The sequence below is a fragment of the Anolis carolinensis genome, chromosome 5 (genome assembly GCF_035594765.1).
Source record: "Anolis carolinensis isolate JA03-04 chromosome 5, rAnoCar3.1.pri, whole genome shotgun sequence".
Lineage (NCBI taxonomy): Eukaryota > Metazoa > Chordata > Lepidosauria > Squamata > Dactyloidae > Anolis > Anolis carolinensis.
In genome coordinates, this window is record NC_085845.1 from 140,429,253 (window position 1) to 140,437,276 (window position 8,024).

At 37.9% G+C, this 8,024-nt stretch overlaps 1 long non-coding RNA gene across 1 annotated transcript in view; it reads right to left on the reverse strand.

The window, feature by feature from the left end:
- Nucleotides 1–7,121, reverse strand: part of LOC103278913 (uncharacterized) — a 10,257-nt gene extending 3,136 nt beyond the window's left edge. Inside the window, exon 1 of the long non-coding RNA XR_506416.3 lies at nt 5,756–7,121. This is a non-coding gene — a long non-coding RNA (uncharacterized LOC103278913). The remainder of the gene's footprint in view (nt 1–5,755) is intronic.
- Nucleotides 7,122–8,024: the final 903 nt, after the last annotated feature.

Below are 8,024 nucleotides of genomic sequence, written 5' to 3' on the forward strand. Positions count from 1 at the left end.
ATTTGTGGGGCTGGCATTTAAGGTGACATTAACTCAATTTAGAAATCTCATCCTTTCCAAAACTGGCACTGAGTATAATAATTCAGGGCATATTCCTTTTTGGTTCTGTTTTAAAAAAATATTCAATGTGTTTGTGAATTAGCCCTCCAACTGGTAAGCACTTAATCTGAGGTTTAAATACAGATGCAATAGACAGTTCCAACTTAATTTAAATTGATAGGTAAAGAGATTCCACCTGATCATTAGGAAGAACTTCCTGACCATAAGAACTATTCAACAGTGGAACTCACTGCTTCAGAGAGTGGTGGAGTCTCCTTCTTTGGAGGCTTTCAAACATAAGCTGGATGGCCATCTGTTGGGGGTGCTTTGATTGTGCTTTTCTAGCATGGCAGAGGGGTTGAACTGGGTGTTCAGTGTAGTCTCTTCCAATTCTATTATTCTATGATTCAGGAGATCTCATTAACTTGGAGCAGCAGGAAAAGAAAGGGTGGATTTGCCCTGTGGTAGCAATTCTGAAGACTAGCCCAGTTTTTTAACTGCCCAAGGATACGGAAGGAATTAAGTTTCCAGATACAATTGGAAGAAAAGAAAACACCTACTATATATGCCACATATAAGTCTAGATGTTTTAGTCAAAAATTCAACCCAAAAAACTGGATTCACCTATCCATGGGCAAATGTAAGTACTGCACTTTAAAGTTTTATCAAAAAGTAGCAAAAGGCAACAGACTAGTCCATCCTGAGAGAGCCTAAAACAAGGACTGATTGCCTCTACTCCAGTGGTTCTCAACTGTGGGTCCCCAGGTGTTTTGGCTTATACCTCCCAGAAATCCCAGCCAGTTTACCAGCTGTTAGGATTTCTGAGAGATGAAGGCCAAAACATCTGGGGACCCACAGGTTGAGAACCACTGCTCTACTCTCTGCGCTGTGTTGCTACTTCTGGTCTTTTCAATGCTCTGGGGAAAAAATTGTGACAAAGACAATCGGGGGTTGGATGCCGCCCCGAACCAGCATTAGCGGTTTCCTTTCTCTATGGAATGAACTTTGACGTATCCATAGATTATCACAAAATCCATAATTTTGGCCCTCAAATTTACTCTCAATTTATACATGAGGTTGAGTTAGTCACATATACCATTACCGCCTCACCTCCCCAACACACAGCATTTCTTATAAGAATATCCTACAATCTTACATGAGCAAAATTAACAAAGCGAACTCAAATATGCAATTGCATGCTATATGCCAATTGTCAATCCCAACTAGAATTAAATACAGTGAGTTGGTACAACTTACATAGGGTTGACTTACCAAGTTCTCATTGATTTAGAGGCTCTAGTCTGACTGGAACTGAATTTAGCCCTCTGTATTTACAGAATATTTGCTTTGAGTCTTTCCTTCTATAGGATAAAATGACCCAGAAGTGGATGCAAATCTATTTTGATATCCAAAAAGCATTCAGAACATGGAAGACCAAGAGATTTCTTGAGTGCCATGGAATGCTGAGGAAGAGAAACTTATACTGATCCAATTTTCACTTTTTGGGCATTATGCAAATTTTTATTTTTTATTTCACACAGGAAATAGCATCTTATGTGCAGAAAAATAGCCTCACTTTATACAGGAAAATGCTGTTTTCTGGGCAAAAAAGTATAACTTTTGCACAAAAGAAATCCCTAACTACATCATTATATGAATAAGATATAATCTTCATGTGTTGCTTAGGAAATACTTTAAAAATACCATATCTGAATTTTTCACAGAATGAATCCTGAACTGTGAATAGTTTTCAAAAACTCTGCCATTTTTGAAGACTTGCATGCAGCAGGAAGAAAACTGCTAAATGTACTCCTTGTTTCCCTTGAGAATGAAACTGGCAAAGAATTACATTCCTAATATTTAAACAGGTCACATGTTAAGTCCAACATATCTTTAAAGAAAAGACGCATGAATGTAATTAGAAATGCTGATTACAGCGAGACAGCCATAGAACTGGAGTCAGAAGCTACTCTTTGGCTGTTCTTTAATATATATAGCTCTGGCTTACTCGAATAACAACAGTGACCTTGGCAGAGCTTTGTAAAACATGAAGCAATTCTATAGAAACTTACAGACTCCATCATGGTAAATGGAGAAGTCCAGATATTATTTATAAACAGTTGAATTTATATTGAATTTATATTAGCTTTGTTCCTTAATTCATTGCTTTCCCATATGGAATGTGACAACTCTAAAGAAGAAAGGTTCCTGGACATATGGAGACTTTATTCTTGCTTGAGCAGAGCCTTTCCATGCAAATAGGAAGTTTTCTTGAAAATTTTACGTTTTTACAATTTTACTCCTTGTTTCAGGAAATAATTTATGTCCTGGCTGTATCTAGGAAGGGAATGAATAAACCTCTCTACCCTGGGTATGTCGATCTCCAAAATTAATTAATAGGTAAAAATGATGTGGTGCATGTACTGATAAACATTACACTACCTCCCAGTTCTAGTCCCTCTGGAGTTTCCCAGCTGAGAAAAAAGCTTGTTATTGTTATTGCTTTTATTATTGTTTTGTTGTTATTATTCATGGAAAGCAGCTTGGCAAGTTTATAGAGTAGAAATAGGTTCTCAGATTGCTGGCGTTTCCCCACATTTAAATTGAGTCTGTACACCTTTTGGCGTGATATGAGATTTGACTCCAGGTGCTTAATAATAGGAGATGAGTTATAGTTAGGGTCAATATCATAGATACAATCAGCTCATCCATGTGATGTTCAAGGATCCCACACTCTCTACTGCTGGACTTGATTTAGCAGGACTTCCCAACTTTCTGTGTAGCTGGGTCTGCTCACACATTTATAAATCTGATCCAATGATATATGACAGCCATCCTTTTGATACATTGCATATGCCTGAGTTTTCTATGGACATTTTTGGACATTTTTTATCTAAGGTAGAATTCAGATTGCCAAAATAAAGATTGGAGATGGCCCCTATACCTTTAATGATCATGTTTTCTTTTAAAATGGAGCCTCCGGAGGCACAGTGCTGAGCTGCTGAACTTGCAGACCGAAAGGTCCCAGATTCAAATCCGGGGAGCAGAGTGAGCGCCCACTGTTAGCTCCAGCTTCTGCCAACCTAGCAGTTCGAAAACATGCAAATGTGAGTAGATCAATAGGTACTGCTCTGGCTGGAAGGTAACGGCATTCCATGCAGTCATGCCGGCCACATGAACTTGGAGGTGTCTATGGACAATGCCGGCTCTTCAGCTTAGAAATGGAGATGAGCACCAACCCCCAGAGTCGGACACAACTGGACTTAACATCAGGGGAAACCTTTATCTTTACCTACCTTTCTTTGAAAAGTAACTTCATCACATGTTGCTTATTATAAAACAAGGTAATAAGCAACACATGCTCAAATTCTCTCTCATATATAACCACTAGCTGTGCCCGGCCATGCATTACTGTGGCAAAGTGGTGGTGGTATTGGTTAAAAATTGTTGTGTAATTTTTATTTGATGTTATTTGTATTTTTAATTAATTTTATTGTAAGTTATCTTTTTATTTATTATATTTTATTATTATCTTGTATTATTTTTAGTTATTTTCTGTTATAGTATTTTATTGTATTAATTTTTTAGTGTTTTTTATTATTTTTATTGGGTTGCTAGGAGACCAAGTTGGAGGAGCTTAGCCTTCTAACTGGCAGCAATTGGATAAAAGCAATTATTCCTCTCCCTCTGATTAGGACTTTATTTTTCTTTTCTTTTTGTTGTATCAACCTAGAGCCGTGGATAATGGGTTGTTTTGTCAAATTTCGAGGTTGGGGGACCTGTAGTTTTGTTGTTTTGTCTGGTGCCGTGATTCCATCACTCTTTTATATATATGTAGATTAAAGCTACAGGAGTTGTCTTCAGTTTTCACTCTGGGAAAATCTACCTGGTATGTTTGCATTCAGTTCAAGCTTTCAGAAACAAAGTTGAACACATAGTGCCATTGTACGTATGAATGCACACACAGAGGCATATTCACTTGCATTTCTTTACACATTTTGGTATACATTCAGTTCCCTTTTAACTCAAAAGTTGTATTTGTCACACAATAGGATGACAGCCACATTCATTTCACATGCGCACACACCATAGTCTTGGTTTTTATATCTTAATATAGTAAATAGTAACATGCACAATTCCTGGAGATAAAAATGAGGGCCTGTCTGACATCTCTGGAGTTTTCTGACTATTGCTCTTTTTACATTTTCCCTTCATGCTTTATCTATAATAATACAACCTTTCCCTTGACCATCATCATGTTTGGCCGAAGGAAGCCAATAGGTTTTTCATTCACCCACTCATCCTTGATTATCTCATCAACCAAATCTTTCTCACAATGTAACACCCTTACGACAGCGGCTTCCTTCATTATCCCATAAGTGTGAATGCTGACCCCATTGTCATCAATGAGTGTTTCACCACTGAACTCGACAAAAAGGATTTCCAATTAGGCCTGTCATTGAGTCTCATTTGCTATGAAGCCACTGGTGGTAACATCTGATGCATGACTCAAATATAGATAAAATATGTGCAGTTTGCAAAAAATGTTCTGTTTTTTTACCAATTACTCTCATTTTTGTTATGAGAATACACTTGTATGCTGGGTCTTGATGACAGGTATTCTCAAGTCTCCTTCCTCCAATCATACATTCTCTGAAGGTTTGCCTGAGAAGAACAACAGCTATATAATACGAATTACACACTCAAAAGACCATCTTATCCTGGAGATGTGCCCATTCAATAAGCAATAAATCAACCAGTCCCTAAGGTATGATAGATTTTGTGAGGGTCCGTTTCTACTGGGAATAATGTTTCAAAAGTCATTACAAAACTTGGGGGTGCTGGCATTTCATTTCTAAAATGTTATAGTAAAAAATTCATTACTATAACAAGAATAACAACATTTTGTTACTTTTTTCATTAAGTAATTGAGCAAGTGAGGGAACTTCAGGGGCTCATTTCCTCCTTATTTTTAGACCTATTGTGAGGAAACATGCCATAATTGTGCCATACATTTTCCACTGTTAGTCCACCAAATATCAGAATATTCCACTCATCAAATAGTTTTTGGATATATTTATTTTTTACAAACAATTTTTTAAAATAAAAACTACAAGAGCTATCTGCTTGAATTTTATATACAACTAGCTGTGCCCGGCCACACGTTGCTGTGGCGAAGCATGGTGGTATGGGAAATCAGATAATCTGTATTTTATAGGTAGTGTGGAAGAGGCCCAAGTGAGGCCTAACTCTGCCTGTCCCCTGGGGTGAGTGGGTTGCTAGGAGACCAAGTGGGCAGAGCTTAGCCTTCTAACTGGAAGCAATTGGATGAAAGCAATTATTCCTCTCCCTCTAATTAGGACTTTATATTTCTTTTCTTTTTGTTGTATGAACGTAGAGGCATGGATGAGGGGTTGTGCTGCCAAATTTAGTGTTTCTGGGATGTGTAGTTTTGTTGTTTTGTCCTAGGCCGAAATTTCATTACCCTTTTATATATATAGATGTACAAGATAACCAGGGCAACAATCCCCAGAAGTTTCAGAAAAATTAACACATCTACAGATTTTTGGAGATTTTTAAAAGTTTAGACAAAAACATTTATACCTCCAAAAAGCTACAACAGCAATCCCCTTGAATGTCTGTCTGTCTATATGACATACAGCCACATAACTTCAGCTTAGCATAGATTAATACTATTATTTACTTATGTACTTACTTACTGTAGTCCTCTTTGCAGATTCAATGATTTTATTTATTATTACACTCACTCTAAACAGCTGGCTGCTGCAGCCCTCATTGGACTTTCTGATGCTGAGCGCTGCTTTCTGGGAAATGTAGTTTAGAGCAAGGCTTTTTGCATTCTCTGTCACAGGGGGCCTTTGACTTCCCAACTGCATTTCCCAGAATGCTGTGTTCTCAGTCTCCCACCCAATTCTGCTAGTCCTGCCCCCAGCTGCCCTTCCTTATAGTGATCAGCTAAAAAAGTAGCTTTGGCTTTAAAAACACTTAATGTCCTCTTAGCGTTACAAAAGTTGCTTAAAGCTTATACTGAAAATTAAACTGACTTTGGGAGGCTTCCAAATGTTACAAAATCTTAACAAAAATTATTGGTGAGTGTTTTGATTCTAAAATTCCCCCTCTTTCCTGCATGTTTCTAATATCGATTTGTATGCATGAATTTAACGAATTTGATATGACTTACGAGGAGAAACTACAATTTTGCACACTCAATATATCTGTATGTATATATATCCTTGTTCTTGTATATCAGGACTGAACAACCTATGGCCCTTCAGATAGGGTTTCCAGGTTGGATATGAGACAGGGCTCTTCTTAGTTTCATGATGAAACAAAACTAGCATACAACTCTGCCAAACTTACCTTCCAAAGTCCAACATTCATCCAAAGCCATCCCCTCTCAACATTTATTTATTTATATTTATATTCCATCTTTCTAATCATAGGGAGTCAAGGCAGCTAACAATGACGTAATACAATACAATAAAATTTTAAAACATTTGATATTTAAAAACAATTAAATATTTGTGTATTGGATGCAAGAGTTAAATACAAATAAAATTTCATTTAAAAATTAAAATACCCTATCCCCCTCACAAATCCCATCCACAAAATCCCCAGCAGCCTGCCCCTCATCACTCCCCAAATTCCTGATGCCAGATATATATTTTCACTTACCCGTGAAAGGCAAGCCGGGATGAGGACATCTAGGGAGGGAGTTCTACAGCCTGGGAGCTGCCATTGAAAAGGCCCTTTCCATTGTACACACCAAAGAAGCTTGAGGGGATGGTAGGACACAGAGAAGGTCCTTTTCAGAAGATTGTAGCATTCTCACATGCTCATAAAGAGAGATGCATACCTGGATCCAAGCAGTACAGGGCTTTATAGGTCAAAACCAGAATTTTCAATTGTGGGTTGGCAGCCAGTGCAGCTGTTGCAACAGAGGAGTTGTATGTATTTTCGAAGGCTTTCATGGCCAGAATCACAGGGTTGTTGTATGTTTTCCAGGCTGTATGGCCATGTTCCCGAAGTATTCTCTGCTGATGTTTCACCCACATCTATGGCAGGCATCCTCAGAGATTGTGAGAGGAGTTGTACACTCCCTGTAGCCAACCCCAATTAATAATATGGTGCCTTCCTTGTATGAGGAGGGTATAGAAGAGTACCCAGCTATGTTCATGTTGGCAGCAGTCCCATTGCACAGTCAGGACAGCCAATCGAGAGGGAAGATGGTAGATGTAGTCCAACAATATTTGAAGAATTGCAGCTTGACTATTCCAGAAATATAGCTAACATTATAGGCACTCTTTCCTTCCTTCCTTCCTAAACCAATTCTTTGTTTGCTATGCTAAACTGACAGACATTAATAAAATTTTATTCTGAAAAAAGTTTAAAAATACAAATAACAGAACACACATATGTATGTTACATTGTTTTACATATATAAAACAAAAGTAGTGGTGGGCATGAACCCCATTGATTTCTATTCTTCAATACAGGGGTGGCTCATTACTCACATGTAGACCCCAAAGTTATTTTAGGTCTTCATTCAGAATTGGATTGTTCCACTTCTGAAGGCTTTACATAGGGAGTCAAACCCAGAACCTACCAACCTACCTACAAAAGAATCACAAGTGGAAGTCAGCCTTAAAAAATAACCCCAAACCTTTTTCCAGTTCCAATGTGAAAAGATTGACTTCGGGGAGTTAATTATAAAGGAAGCAAATCTGATATGAAATGGAATAATAAAAGCATATATACATAGAAAAGAGCAGTACAAGCCACCCAGAATTTGTTTCCTTTCCCCCATAAATTTTCATATGTAGGGTTGTTGTATGTATAGTACCTCACAACCTCTGAGGATGCCTGACATAGATGTGGGTGAAACGTCAGGAGAGAATACTTCTGGAACATGGCCATACAGCCCGGAAAACATACAACAACCTTTTGATCCCGGTCATGAAAGC